The sequence below is a fragment of the Rhipicephalus microplus genome, chromosome 2 (assembly GCF_043290135.1).
Source record: "Rhipicephalus microplus isolate Deutch F79 chromosome 2, USDA_Rmic, whole genome shotgun sequence".
Classification (NCBI taxonomy): Eukaryota; Metazoa; Arthropoda; class Arachnida; order Ixodida; family Ixodidae; genus Rhipicephalus; species Rhipicephalus microplus.
Window position 1 is genome coordinate 199447980 of NC_134701.1, and position 9768 is coordinate 199457747.

Consider the following 9768-nt stretch of genomic DNA (forward strand, 5'->3'; position numbering starts at 1 on the left):
CTCATTCGTGAGAGCTCTGCACAGCTGTACTTGTGGTGTAGTGGTTATCACATCCGCTTTACGCGCGGAAGGCACCAGGTTGGATCCCTGGCAGGAACGAGAGCATTTCTTTTTTTACAGTTTCAATATACGTCTTTGAACAAAGACTCATTCATGAGAGCTCTGCACAGCTGTGCTTGTGGTGTAGCGGTTATCACATCCGCCTAACACGCGGAAGGCCCCAGGTTCGATCCCTGGCATGCACAAGAGCACTTCTTTTTTACAGTTTAAATATACGTCATTGAACAAAGGCTCATTCGTGAGACCTCTGCACAGCTGTGCTTGTGGTGTAGTGGTTATCACATCCGCCTTACACGCGGAAGGCCCCAGGTTCGATCCCTGGCAGGCACAAGAGCACTTCTCTTTTACAGTTTCAATATACGTCATTGCACAAAGGCTCATTCGTGAGACCTCTGCACAGCTGTGCTTGTGGTGTAGCGGTTATCACATCCGCCTAACACGCAGAAGGCATAGGTTCGATCCCTGGCAGGCACAAGAGCATTTTTTTAGTTTCAATATACGTAATTGAACAAAGGCTCATTAGTGAGGGCTGTGCACAGCTGCGCTTGTAGTGTAGTGGTTATTACATCCGCCTAACACGCGGAAGGCCCCAGGTTCGATCCCTGGCAGGCACAAGAGCATTTCTTCTTTTAGTTTCAATATACGTCATTGAACAAAGACTCATTCGTGAGAGCTCTGCACAGCTGTGCTTGTGGTGTAGTGTTTATCACATCCGCCTTACACGCGGAAGGTCCCAGGTTCGATCCCTGGCAAGCACAAGAGCACTTCTTGTTTACAGTTTAAATATACGTCATTGAACAAAGACTTAATCGTGAGAGCTCTGCACAGCTGTGCTTGTGGTGTAGTGGTTATCACATCCGCCTAACACGCGGAAGACCCCAGGTTCGATCCCTGGCAGGCACAAGAGCGTTTCTTTTTTTAGTTTCAATATACGTCATTGAACAAAGACTCATTCATGAGAGCTCTGCACAGCTGTGCTTGTGGTGTAGTGGTTATCACATCCACTTAATACGCGAAAAGCCCCAGGTTCGATTCCTGTAGGCACAGGAGCATTTATTTTTTAATTTCAATATACGTCATTGAACAAAGACTCATTCGGGAGAGCTCTGCGCAGCTGTGCTTGTGGTGTAGTGGTTATCACATCCGCTTTACGCGCGGAAGGCACCAGGTTGGATCCCTGGCAGGAACGAGAGCATTTCTTTTTTTACAGTTTCAATATACGTCTTTGAACAAAGACTCATTCATGAGAGCTCTGCACAGCTGTGCTTGTGGTGTAGTGGTTATCACATCCGCCTTACACGCGGAAGGCCCCAGGTTCGATCCCTGGCATGCACAAGAGCACTTCTTTTTTACAGTTTAAATATACGTCATTGAACAAAGGCTCATTCGTGAGACCTCTGCACAGCTGTGCTTGTGGTGTAGTGGTTATCACATCCGCCTTACACGCGGAAGGCCCCAGGTTCGTTCCCTGGCAGGCACAAGAGCACTTCTCTTTTACAGTTTCAATATAAGTCATTGCACAAAGGCTCATTCGTGAGACCTCTGCACAGCTGTGCTTGTGGTGTAGCGGTTATCGCATCCGCCTAACACGCAGAAGGCATAGGTTTGATCCCTGGCAGGCACAAGAGCACTTCTTTTTTTACAGTTTCAATATACGTCATTGAACAAAGACTCAATCGTGAGAGCTCTGCACAGCTGTGCTTGTGGTGTAGTGGTTATCACATCCGCCTAACACGCGGAAGGCCCCAGGTTCGATCCCTGGCAGGCACAAGACAGTTTCTTTTTTTAGTTTCAATATACGTCATTGAACAAAGAATCATTCATGAGAGCTCTGCACAGCTGTGCTTGTGGTGTAGTGGTTATCACATCCGCTTAATACGCGGAAGGCGCCAGGTTCGATCTCTGGCAGGCAAAAGAGCACTTCTTTTTTACAGTTTCAATATACGTCATTGAACAAAGGTTCATTCGTGAGAGCTCTGCACAGCTGTGCTTGTGGTGTAGTGTTTATCACATCCACTTAATACGCGGAAGGCGCCAGGTTCGATCTCTGGCAGGCAAAAGAGCACTTCTTTTTTACAGTTTCAATATACGTCATTGAACAAAGACTCAATCGTGAGAGCTCCGCACAGCTGTGCTTGTGGTGTAGTGGTTATCACATCCGCCTAACACGCGGAAGGCCCCAGGTTCGATCCCTGGCAAGCACAAGAGCACTTCTTTTTTACAGTTTCAATATACGTCATTGAACAAAGGCTGATTCGTGAGAGCTCTACACAGCCGTGCTTGTGGTGTAGTGGTTATCACATCCGCCTAACACGCGGAAGGCACCAGGTTCGATCCCTGGCAGGCACAAGAGCATTTCTTTTTTTAGTTTCAATATACGTCATTGAACAAAGGCTCATTCATGAGAGCTCTGCACATGTGTGCTTGTGGTGTCGTGGTTATCACATCCACTTAACACGCGGAAGGCGCCAGGTTCGATCTCTGGCAGGCAAAAGAGCACTTCTTTTTTACAGTTTCAATATACGTCATTGAACAAAGGTTCACTCGTGAGAGCTCTGCACAGCTGTGCTTGTGGTGTAGTGTTTATCACATCCACTTAATACGCGGAAGGCCCCAGGTTCGATCCCTGGCAGGCACAAGAGCGTTTCTTTTTTTAGTTTCAATATACGTCATTGAACAAAGACTCATTCATGAGAGCTCTGCACAGCTGTGCTTGTGGTGTAGTGGTTATCACATCCGCTTAACACGCGGAAGGCCCCAGGTTCGATCCCTGGCAGGCACAAGAGCACTTCTTTTTTTACAGTTTCAATATACGTCATTGAACAAAGACTCAATCGTGAGAGCTCTGCACAGCTGTGCTTGTGGTGTAGTGGTTATCACATCCGCCTAACACGCGGAAGGCCCCAGGTTCGATCCCTGGCAGACACAAGAGCGTTTCTTCTTTTAGTTTCAATATACGTCATTGAACAAAGACTCAATCATGAGAGCTCTGCACAGCTGTGCTTGTGGTGTAGTGGTTGTCACATCCGCCTAACACGCGGAAGGCCCGAGGTTCGATCCCTGGCAGGCGCAAGAGCACTTCTTTTTTTACAGTTTCAATATACTTCATTGAACAAAGACTCCTTCGTGTCACTTTGCGCAGCTGTGCGTGTGGTGTAGCGGATATCACATCCGCCTAACACGCGGAAGGCCCCAGGTTCGATACCTGGCAGACACAAGAGCATTTCTTTATTTAGTTTCAATATATGTCATTGAACAAAGACTCATTCATGAGAGCTCTGTGTTTGTGGTGTAGTGGTTATCACATGCGCTTAACACGCGGAAGGCCCCAGTTCCGATCTCTGGCAGGCACTCGAGCACTTCTTTTTTACAGTTTCAATATACGTCATTGAACAAAGACTCATTCGTGAGAGCTCTGCACAGCTGTGCTTGTGGTGTAGTGGTTATCACATCCGCTTTACGCGCGGAAGGCACCAGGTTGGATCCCTGGCAGGAACGAGAGCATTTCTTTTTTTACAGTTTCAATATACGTCTTTGAACAAAGACTCATTCATGAGAGCTCTGCACAGCTGTGCTTGTGGTGTAGCGGTTATCACATCCGCCTAACACGCGGAAGGCCCCAGGTTCGATCCCTGGCATGCACAAGAGCACTTCTTTTTTACAGTTTAAATATACGTCATTGAACAAAGGCTCATTCGTGAGACCTCTGCACAGCTGTGCTTGTGGTGTAGTGGTTATCACATCCGCCTTACACGCGGAAGGCCCCAGGTTCGATCCCTGGCAGGCACAAGAGCACTTCTCTTTTACAGTTTCAATATACGTCATTGCACAAAGGCTCATTCGTGAGACCTCTGCACAGCTGTGCTTGTGGTGTAGCGGTTATCACATCCGCCTAACACGCAGAAGGCATAGGTTCGATCCCTGGCAGGCACAAGAGCATTTTTTTAGTTTCAATATACGTAATTGAACAAAGGCTCATTAGTGAGGGCTGTGCACAGCTGCGCTTGTAGTGTAGTGGTTATTACATCCGCCTAACACGCGGAAGGCCCCAGGTTCGATCCCTGGCAGGCACAAGAGCATTTCTTCTTTTAGTTTCAATATACGTCATTGAACAAAGACTCATTCGTGAGAGCTCTGCACAGCTGTGCTTGTGGTGTAGTGTTTATCACATCCGCCTTACACGCGGAAGGTCCCAGGTTCGATCCCTGGCAAGCACAAGAGCACTTCTTGTTTACAGTTTAAATATACGTCATTGAACAAAGACTTAATCGTGAGAGCTCTGCACAGCTGTGCTTGTGGTGTAGTGGTTATCACATCCGCCTAACACGCGGAAGACCCCAGGTTCGATCCCTGGCAGGCACAAGAGCGTTTCTTTTTTTAGTTTCAATATACGTCATTGAACAAAGACTCATTCATGAGAGCTCTGCACAGCTGTGCTTGTGGTGTAGTGGTTATCACATCCACTTAATACGCGAAAAGCCCCAGGTTCGATTCCTGTAGGCACAGGAGCATTTATTTTTTAATTTCAATATACGTCATTGAACAAAGACTCATTCGGGAGAGCTCTGCACAGCTGTGCTTGTGGTGTAGTGGTTATCACATCCGCTTTACGCGCGGAAGGCACCAGGTTGGATCCCTGGCAGGAACGAGAGCATTTCTTTTTTTACAGTTTCAATATACGTCTTTGAACAAAGACTCATTCATGAGAGCTCTGCACAGCTGTGCTTGTGGTGTAGTGGTTATCACATCCGCCTTACACGCGGAAGGCCCCAGGTTCGATCCCTGGCATGCACAAGAGCACTTCTTTTTTACAGTTTAAATATACGTCATTGAACAAAGGCTCATTCGTGAGACCTCTGCACAGCTGTGCTTGTGGTGTAGTGGTTATCACATCCGCCTTACACGCGGAAGGCCCCAGGTTCGTTCCCTGGCAGGCACAAGAGCACTTCTCTTTTACAGTTTCAATATAAGTCATTGCACAAAGGCTCATTCGTGAGACCTCTGCACAGCTGTGCTTGTGGTGTAGCGGTTATCGCATCCGCCTAACACGCAGAAGGCATAGGTTTGATCCCTGGCAGGCACAAGAGCACTTCTTTTTTTACAGTTTCAATATACGTCATTGAACAAAGACTCAATCGTGAGAGCTCTGCACAGCTGTGCTTGTGGTGTAGTGGTTATCACATCCGCCTAACACGCGGAAGGCCCCAGGTTCGATCCCTGGCAGGCACAAGACCGTTTCTTTTTTTAGTTTCAATATACGTCATTGAACAAAGAATCATTCATGAGAGCTCTGCACAGCTGTGCTTGTGGTGTAGTGGTTATCACAACCGCTTAATACGCGGAAGGCGCCAGGTTCGATCTCTGGCAGGCAAAAGAGCACTTCTTTTTTACAGTTTCAATATACGTCATTGAACAAAGGTTCATTCGTGAGAGCTCTGCACAGCTGTGCTTGTGGTGTAGTGTTTATCACATCCACTTAATACGCGGAAGGCGCCAGGTTCGATCTCTGGCAGGCAAAAGAGCACTTCTTTTTTACAGTTTCAATATACGTCATTGAACAAAGGTTCATTCGTGAGAGCTCTGCACAGCTGTGCTTGTGGTGTAGTGTTTATCACATCCACTTAATACGCGGAAGGCCCCAGGTTCGATCCCTGGCAGGCACAAGAGCGTTTCTTTTTTTAGTTTCAATTTACGTCATTGAACAAAGACTCATTCATGAGAGCTCTGCACAGCTGTGCTTGTGGTGTAGTGGTTATCACATCCGCTTAACACGCGGAAGGCCCCAGGTTCGATCCCTGGCAGGCACAAGAGCATTTTTTTAGTTTCAATATACGTAATTGAACAAAGGCTCATTCGTGAGGGCTGTACACAGCTGCGCTTGTGGTGTAGTGGTTATTACATCCGCCTAACACGCGGAAGGCCCCAGGTTCGATCCCTGGCAGGCACAAGAGCATTTCTTTTTTTAGTTTCAATATATGTCATTGAACAAAGACTCATTCATGAGAGGTCTGCACAGCTGTGCTTGTGGTGTATTGGTTATCACATCCGCTTAACACGTGGGAAGCCCCAGGTTGGATCCCTGGCAGGCACAAGAGCACTTATTTTTTACAGTTTCAATATACGCAATTGAACAAAGGCTCATTCGTGAGAGCTCTGAACAGCTGTGCTTGTGGTGTAGTGGTTATCACATCCCCCTAACACGCAGAAGGCCCCAGGTTCGATCCGGTGCAGGCACAAGCGCACTTCATTTTCACAGTTTCAATGTGCTTCATTGAACAACGACTCATTTGTGAGAGCTCTGCTCAACTGTCCTTGTGGTGTAGTGGTTATCACATCCGCCTAACACGTGGAAGGCCCCAGGTTCGATCCCTGGCAGGCACAAGAGCATTTCTTTTTTATTTTCAATATACGTCATTGAACAAAGACTCATTCATGAGAGCTCTGCACAGCTGTGCTTGTGGTGTAGTGGTTATCACATCCACTTAATACGCGAAAAGCCCCAGGTTCGATCTCTGGCAGGCACAAGAGCACTTCCTTTTTACAGTTTCAATATACGTCATTTAACAAAGGTTCATTCGTGAGAGCTCTGCACAGCTGTGCTTGTGGTGTAGTGGTTATCACATCCGCCTTACACGCGGAAGGCCCCAGGTTCGATCCCTGGCACGCACAAGAGCAGTTCTCTTTTACAGTTTCAATATACGTCATTGCACAAAGGCTCATTCGTGAGACCTCTGCACAGCTGTGCTTGTGGTGTAGCGGTTATCACATCCGCCTAACACGCAGAAGGCACAGGTTCGATCCCTGGCAGGCACAAGAGCACTTCTTTTTTTACAGTTTCAATATACGTCATTGAACAAAGACTCAATCGTGAGAGCTCTGCACAGCTGTGCTTGTGGTGTAGTGGTTATCACATCCGCCTAACACGCGGAAGGCCCCAGGTTCGATCCCTGGCAGACACAAGAGCGTTTCTTTTTTTAATTTCAATATACGTCATTGAACAAAGACTCATTCATGAGAGCTCTGCACAGCTGTGCTTGTGGTGTAGCGGTTGTCACATCCGCCTAACACGCGGAAGGCCCGAGGTTCGATCCCTGGCAGGCGCAAGAGCACTTCTTTTTTTACAGTTTCAATATACTTCATTGAACAAAGACTCCTTCGTGTCACTTTGCGCAGCTGTGCGTGTGGTGTAGCGGATATCACATCCGCCTAACACGCGGAAGGCCCCAGGTTCGATACCTGGCAGACACAAGAGCATTTCTTTATTTAGTTTCAATATATGTCATTGAACAAAGACTCATTCATGAGAGCTCTGTGTTTGTGGTGTAGTGGTTATCACATGCGCTTAACACGCGGAAGGCCCCAGTTCCGATCTCTGGCAGGCACTCGAGCACTTCTTTTTTACAGTTTCAATATACGTCATTGAACAAAGACTCATTCGTGAGAGCTCTGCACAGCTGTGCTTGTGGTGTAGTGGTTATCACATCCGCTTTACGCGCGGAAGGCACCAGGTTGGATCCCTGGCAGGAACGAGAACATTTCTTTTTTTACAGTTTCAATATACGTCTTTGAACAAAGACTCATTCATGAGAGCTCTGCACAGCTGTGCTTGTGGTGTAGCGGTTATCACATCCGCCTAACACGCGGAAGGCCCCAGGTTCGATCCCTGGCATGCACAAGAGCACTTCTTTTTTACAGTTTAAATATACGTCATTGAACAAAGGCTCATTCGTGAGACCTCTGCACAGCTGTGCTTGTGGTGTAGTGGTTATCACATCCGCCTTACACGCGGAAGGCCCCAGGTTCGATCCCTGGCAGGCACAAGAGCCCTTCTCTTTTACAGTTTCAATATACGTCATTGCACAAAGGCTCATTCGTGAGACCTCTGCACAGCTGTGCTTGTGGTGTAGCGGTTATCACATCCGCCTAACACGCAGAAGGCATAGGTTCGATCCCTGGCAGGCACAAGAGCATTTTTTTAGTTTCAATATACGTAATTGAACAAAGGCTCATTAGTGAGGGCTGTGCACAGCTGCGCTTGTAGTGTAGTGGTTATTACATCCGCCTAACACGCGGAAGGCCCCAGGTTCGATCCCTGGCAGGCACAAGAGCATTTCTTCTTTTAGTTTCAATATACGTCATTGAACAAAGACTCATTCGTGAGAGCTCTGCACAGCTGTGCTTGTGGTGTAGTGTTTATCACATCCGCCTTACACGCGGAAGGTCCCAGGTTCGATCCCTGGCAAGCACAAGAGCACTTCTTTTTTACAGTTTAAATATACGTCATTGAACAAAGACTCAATCGTGAGAGCTCTGCACAGCTGTGCTTGTGGTGTAGTGGTTATCACATCCGCCTAACACGCGGAAGGCCCCAGGTTCGATCCCTGGCAGGCACAAGAGCGTTTCTTTTTTTAGTTTCAATATACGTCATTGAACAAAGACTCATTCATGAGAGCTCTGCACAGCTGTGCTTGTGGTGTAGTGGTTATCACATCCGCTTCACACGCGGAAGACCCCAGGTTCGATTTCTGTAGGCACAGGAGCATTTATTTTTTAATTTCAATATACGTCATTGAACAAAGACTCATTCGGGAGAGCTCTGCACAGCTGTGCTTGTGGTGTAGTGGTTATCACATCCGCTTTACGCGCGGAAGGCACCAGGTTGGATCCCTGGCATGCACAAGAGCACTTCTTTTTTACAGTTTAAATATACGTCATTGAACAAAGGCTCATTCGTGAGACCTCTGCACAGCTGTGCTTGTGGTGTAGTGGTTATCACATCCGCCTTACACGCGGAAGGCCCCAGGTTCGATCCCTGGCATGCACAAGAGCACTTCTTTTTTACAGTTTAAATATACGTCATTGAACAAAGGCTCATTCGTGAGACCTCTGCACAGCTGTGCTTGTGGTGTAGTGGTTATCACATCCGCCTTACACTCGGAAGGCCCCAGGTTCGTTCCCTGGCAGGCACAAGAGCACTTCTCTTTTACAGTTTCAATATACGTCATTGCACAAAGGCTCATTCGTGAGACCTCTGCACAGCTGTGCTTGTGGTGTAGCGGTTATCGCATCCGCCTAACACGCAGAAGGCATAGGTTTGATCCCTGGCAGGCACAAGAGCACTTCTTTTTTTACAGTTTCAATATACGTCATTGAACAAAGGCTCAATCGTGAGAGCTCTGCACAGCTGTGCTTGTGGTGTAGTGGTTATCACATCCGCCTAACACGCGGAAGGCCCCAGGTTCGATCCCTGGCAGGCACAAGACCGTTTCTTTTTTAGTTTCAATATACGTCATTGAACAAAGAATCATTCATGAGAGCTCTGCACAGCTGTGCTTGTGGTGTAGTGGTTATCACATCCGCTTAACACGCGGAATGCCCCAGGTTCGATCCCTGGCAGGCACAAGAGCATTTTTTTAGTTTCAATATACGTAATTGAACAAAGACTCATTCGTGAGGGCTGTACACAGCTGCGCTTGTGGTGTAGTGGTTATTACATCCGCCTAACACGCGGAAGGCCCCAGGTTCGATCCCTGGCAGGCACAAGAGCATTTCTTTTTTTAGTTTCAATATATGTCATTGAACAAAGACTCCTTCATGAGAGGTCTGCACAGCTGTGCTTGTGGTGTATTGGTTATCACATCCGCTTAACACGTGGGAAGCCCCAGGTTGGATCCCTGGCAGGCACAAGAGCACTTATTTTTTACAGTT

At 47.4% G+C, this 9768-nt stretch overlaps 46 non-coding genes across 46 annotated transcripts; all 46 read left to right on the top strand.

The window, feature by feature from the left end:
* Positions 1–172: 172 nt before the first annotated feature.
* On the top strand, positions 173–245 carry TRNAV-AAC (transfer RNA valine (anticodon AAC)). Its single transcript has one exon. It is a non-coding gene; the product is annotated as a tRNA-Val (tRNA).
* A 72-nt stretch (positions 246–317) lies between these two features.
* Positions 318–390, top strand: TRNAV-UAC (transfer RNA valine (anticodon UAC)). The gene has a single exon. It is a non-coding gene; the product is annotated as a tRNA-Val (tRNA).
* Positions 391–462: 72 nt separating this feature from the next.
* Positions 463–534, top strand: TRNAV-AAC (transfer RNA valine (anticodon AAC)). Its single transcript has one exon. It is a non-coding gene; the product is annotated as a tRNA-Val (tRNA).
* A 67-nt stretch (positions 535–601) lies between these two features.
* Positions 602–674, top strand: TRNAV-AAC (transfer RNA valine (anticodon AAC)). The gene has a single exon. It is a non-coding gene; the product is annotated as a tRNA-Val (tRNA).
* Positions 675–745: 71 nt separating this feature from the next.
* On the top strand, positions 746–818 carry TRNAV-UAC (transfer RNA valine (anticodon UAC)). Its single transcript has one exon. It is a non-coding gene; the product is annotated as a tRNA-Val (tRNA).
* Positions 819–890: 72 nt separating this feature from the next.
* TRNAV-AAC (transfer RNA valine (anticodon AAC)) lies at positions 891–963 on the top strand. The gene has a single exon. It is a non-coding gene; the product is annotated as a tRNA-Val (tRNA).
* A 359-nt stretch (positions 964–1322) lies between these two features.
* Positions 1323–1395, top strand: TRNAV-UAC (transfer RNA valine (anticodon UAC)). Its single transcript has one exon. It is a non-coding gene; the product is annotated as a tRNA-Val (tRNA).
* Positions 1396–1467: 72 nt separating this feature from the next.
* On the top strand, positions 1468–1540 carry TRNAV-UAC (transfer RNA valine (anticodon UAC)). Its single transcript has one exon. It is a non-coding gene; the product is annotated as a tRNA-Val (tRNA).
* A 217-nt stretch (positions 1541–1757) lies between these two features.
* On the top strand, positions 1758–1830 carry TRNAV-AAC (transfer RNA valine (anticodon AAC)). The gene has a single exon. It is a non-coding gene; the product is annotated as a tRNA-Val (tRNA).
* Positions 1831–2191: 361 nt separating this feature from the next.
* Positions 2192–2264, top strand: TRNAV-AAC (transfer RNA valine (anticodon AAC)). Its single transcript has one exon. It is a non-coding gene; the product is annotated as a tRNA-Val (tRNA).
* A 72-nt stretch (positions 2265–2336) lies between these two features.
* TRNAV-AAC (transfer RNA valine (anticodon AAC)) lies at positions 2337–2409 on the top strand. The gene has a single exon. It is a non-coding gene; the product is annotated as a tRNA-Val (tRNA).
* A 216-nt stretch (positions 2410–2625) lies between these two features.
* TRNAI-AAU (transfer RNA isoleucine (anticodon AAU)) lies at positions 2626–2698 on the top strand. The gene has a single exon. It is a non-coding gene; the product is annotated as a tRNA-Ile (tRNA).
* Positions 2699–2769: 71 nt separating this feature from the next.
* Positions 2770–2842, top strand: TRNAV-AAC (transfer RNA valine (anticodon AAC)). The gene has a single exon. It is a non-coding gene; the product is annotated as a tRNA-Val (tRNA).
* A 73-nt stretch (positions 2843–2915) lies between these two features.
* Positions 2916–2988, top strand: TRNAV-AAC (transfer RNA valine (anticodon AAC)). The gene has a single exon. It is a non-coding gene; the product is annotated as a tRNA-Val (tRNA).
* Positions 2989–3059: 71 nt separating this feature from the next.
* Positions 3060–3132, top strand: TRNAV-AAC (transfer RNA valine (anticodon AAC)). Its single transcript has one exon. It is a non-coding gene; the product is annotated as a tRNA-Val (tRNA).
* A 72-nt stretch (positions 3133–3204) lies between these two features.
* Positions 3205–3277, top strand: TRNAV-AAC (transfer RNA valine (anticodon AAC)). The gene has a single exon. It is a non-coding gene; the product is annotated as a tRNA-Val (tRNA).
* A 354-nt stretch (positions 3278–3631) lies between these two features.
* TRNAV-AAC (transfer RNA valine (anticodon AAC)) lies at positions 3632–3704 on the top strand. Its single transcript has one exon. It is a non-coding gene; the product is annotated as a tRNA-Val (tRNA).
* Positions 3705–3776: 72 nt separating this feature from the next.
* TRNAV-UAC (transfer RNA valine (anticodon UAC)) lies at positions 3777–3849 on the top strand. The gene has a single exon. It is a non-coding gene; the product is annotated as a tRNA-Val (tRNA).
* Positions 3850–3921: 72 nt separating this feature from the next.
* On the top strand, positions 3922–3993 carry TRNAV-AAC (transfer RNA valine (anticodon AAC)). The gene has a single exon. It is a non-coding gene; the product is annotated as a tRNA-Val (tRNA).
* A 67-nt stretch (positions 3994–4060) lies between these two features.
* Positions 4061–4133, top strand: TRNAV-AAC (transfer RNA valine (anticodon AAC)). Its single transcript has one exon. It is a non-coding gene; the product is annotated as a tRNA-Val (tRNA).
* Positions 4134–4204: 71 nt separating this feature from the next.
* On the top strand, positions 4205–4277 carry TRNAV-UAC (transfer RNA valine (anticodon UAC)). Its single transcript has one exon. It is a non-coding gene; the product is annotated as a tRNA-Val (tRNA).
* A 72-nt stretch (positions 4278–4349) lies between these two features.
* Positions 4350–4422, top strand: TRNAV-AAC (transfer RNA valine (anticodon AAC)). The gene has a single exon. It is a non-coding gene; the product is annotated as a tRNA-Val (tRNA).
* Positions 4423–4781: 359 nt separating this feature from the next.
* Positions 4782–4854, top strand: TRNAV-UAC (transfer RNA valine (anticodon UAC)). Its single transcript has one exon. It is a non-coding gene; the product is annotated as a tRNA-Val (tRNA).
* Positions 4855–4926: 72 nt separating this feature from the next.
* TRNAV-UAC (transfer RNA valine (anticodon UAC)) lies at positions 4927–4999 on the top strand. The gene has a single exon. It is a non-coding gene; the product is annotated as a tRNA-Val (tRNA).
* A 217-nt stretch (positions 5000–5216) lies between these two features.
* Positions 5217–5289, top strand: TRNAV-AAC (transfer RNA valine (anticodon AAC)). The gene has a single exon. It is a non-coding gene; the product is annotated as a tRNA-Val (tRNA).
* Positions 5290–5650: 361 nt separating this feature from the next.
* On the top strand, positions 5651–5723 carry TRNAI-AAU (transfer RNA isoleucine (anticodon AAU)). The gene has a single exon. It is a non-coding gene; the product is annotated as a tRNA-Ile (tRNA).
* Positions 5724–5794: 71 nt separating this feature from the next.
* Positions 5795–5867, top strand: TRNAV-AAC (transfer RNA valine (anticodon AAC)). The gene has a single exon. It is a non-coding gene; the product is annotated as a tRNA-Val (tRNA).
* A 67-nt stretch (positions 5868–5934) lies between these two features.
* TRNAV-AAC (transfer RNA valine (anticodon AAC)) lies at positions 5935–6007 on the top strand. The gene has a single exon. It is a non-coding gene; the product is annotated as a tRNA-Val (tRNA).
* A 361-nt stretch (positions 6008–6368) lies between these two features.
* On the top strand, positions 6369–6441 carry TRNAV-AAC (transfer RNA valine (anticodon AAC)). The gene has a single exon. It is a non-coding gene; the product is annotated as a tRNA-Val (tRNA).
* Positions 6442–6656: 215 nt separating this feature from the next.
* On the top strand, positions 6657–6729 carry TRNAV-UAC (transfer RNA valine (anticodon UAC)). The gene has a single exon. It is a non-coding gene; the product is annotated as a tRNA-Val (tRNA).
* Positions 6730–6801: 72 nt separating this feature from the next.
* TRNAV-AAC (transfer RNA valine (anticodon AAC)) lies at positions 6802–6873 on the top strand. The gene has a single exon. It is a non-coding gene; the product is annotated as a tRNA-Val (tRNA).
* Positions 6874–6946: 73 nt separating this feature from the next.
* On the top strand, positions 6947–7019 carry TRNAV-AAC (transfer RNA valine (anticodon AAC)). The gene has a single exon. It is a non-coding gene; the product is annotated as a tRNA-Val (tRNA).
* A 71-nt stretch (positions 7020–7090) lies between these two features.
* TRNAV-AAC (transfer RNA valine (anticodon AAC)) lies at positions 7091–7163 on the top strand. The gene has a single exon. It is a non-coding gene; the product is annotated as a tRNA-Val (tRNA).
* Positions 7164–7235: 72 nt separating this feature from the next.
* Positions 7236–7308, top strand: TRNAV-AAC (transfer RNA valine (anticodon AAC)). The gene has a single exon. It is a non-coding gene; the product is annotated as a tRNA-Val (tRNA).
* Positions 7309–7662: 354 nt separating this feature from the next.
* TRNAV-AAC (transfer RNA valine (anticodon AAC)) lies at positions 7663–7735 on the top strand. The gene has a single exon. It is a non-coding gene; the product is annotated as a tRNA-Val (tRNA).
* Positions 7736–7807: 72 nt separating this feature from the next.
* TRNAV-UAC (transfer RNA valine (anticodon UAC)) lies at positions 7808–7880 on the top strand. Its single transcript has one exon. It is a non-coding gene; the product is annotated as a tRNA-Val (tRNA).
* Positions 7881–7952: 72 nt separating this feature from the next.
* Positions 7953–8024, top strand: TRNAV-AAC (transfer RNA valine (anticodon AAC)). Its single transcript has one exon. It is a non-coding gene; the product is annotated as a tRNA-Val (tRNA).
* Positions 8025–8091: 67 nt separating this feature from the next.
* Positions 8092–8164, top strand: TRNAV-AAC (transfer RNA valine (anticodon AAC)). Its single transcript has one exon. It is a non-coding gene; the product is annotated as a tRNA-Val (tRNA).
* Positions 8165–8235: 71 nt separating this feature from the next.
* Positions 8236–8308, top strand: TRNAV-UAC (transfer RNA valine (anticodon UAC)). Its single transcript has one exon. It is a non-coding gene; the product is annotated as a tRNA-Val (tRNA).
* Positions 8309–8380: 72 nt separating this feature from the next.
* TRNAV-AAC (transfer RNA valine (anticodon AAC)) lies at positions 8381–8453 on the top strand. The gene has a single exon. It is a non-coding gene; the product is annotated as a tRNA-Val (tRNA).
* Positions 8454–8666: 213 nt separating this feature from the next.
* TRNAV-UAC (transfer RNA valine (anticodon UAC)) lies at positions 8667–8739 on the top strand. Its single transcript has one exon. It is a non-coding gene; the product is annotated as a tRNA-Val (tRNA).
* A 72-nt stretch (positions 8740–8811) lies between these two features.
* TRNAV-UAC (transfer RNA valine (anticodon UAC)) lies at positions 8812–8884 on the top strand. The gene has a single exon. It is a non-coding gene; the product is annotated as a tRNA-Val (tRNA).
* A 72-nt stretch (positions 8885–8956) lies between these two features.
* Positions 8957–9029, top strand: TRNAV-UAC (transfer RNA valine (anticodon UAC)). Its single transcript has one exon. It is a non-coding gene; the product is annotated as a tRNA-Val (tRNA).
* A 217-nt stretch (positions 9030–9246) lies between these two features.
* Positions 9247–9319, top strand: TRNAV-AAC (transfer RNA valine (anticodon AAC)). The gene has a single exon. It is a non-coding gene; the product is annotated as a tRNA-Val (tRNA).
* A 70-nt stretch (positions 9320–9389) lies between these two features.
* On the top strand, positions 9390–9462 carry TRNAV-AAC (transfer RNA valine (anticodon AAC)). Its single transcript has one exon. It is a non-coding gene; the product is annotated as a tRNA-Val (tRNA).
* A 67-nt stretch (positions 9463–9529) lies between these two features.
* Positions 9530–9602, top strand: TRNAV-AAC (transfer RNA valine (anticodon AAC)). The gene has a single exon. It is a non-coding gene; the product is annotated as a tRNA-Val (tRNA).
* The last annotated feature ends 166 nt before the right edge of the window (positions 9603–9768 follow it).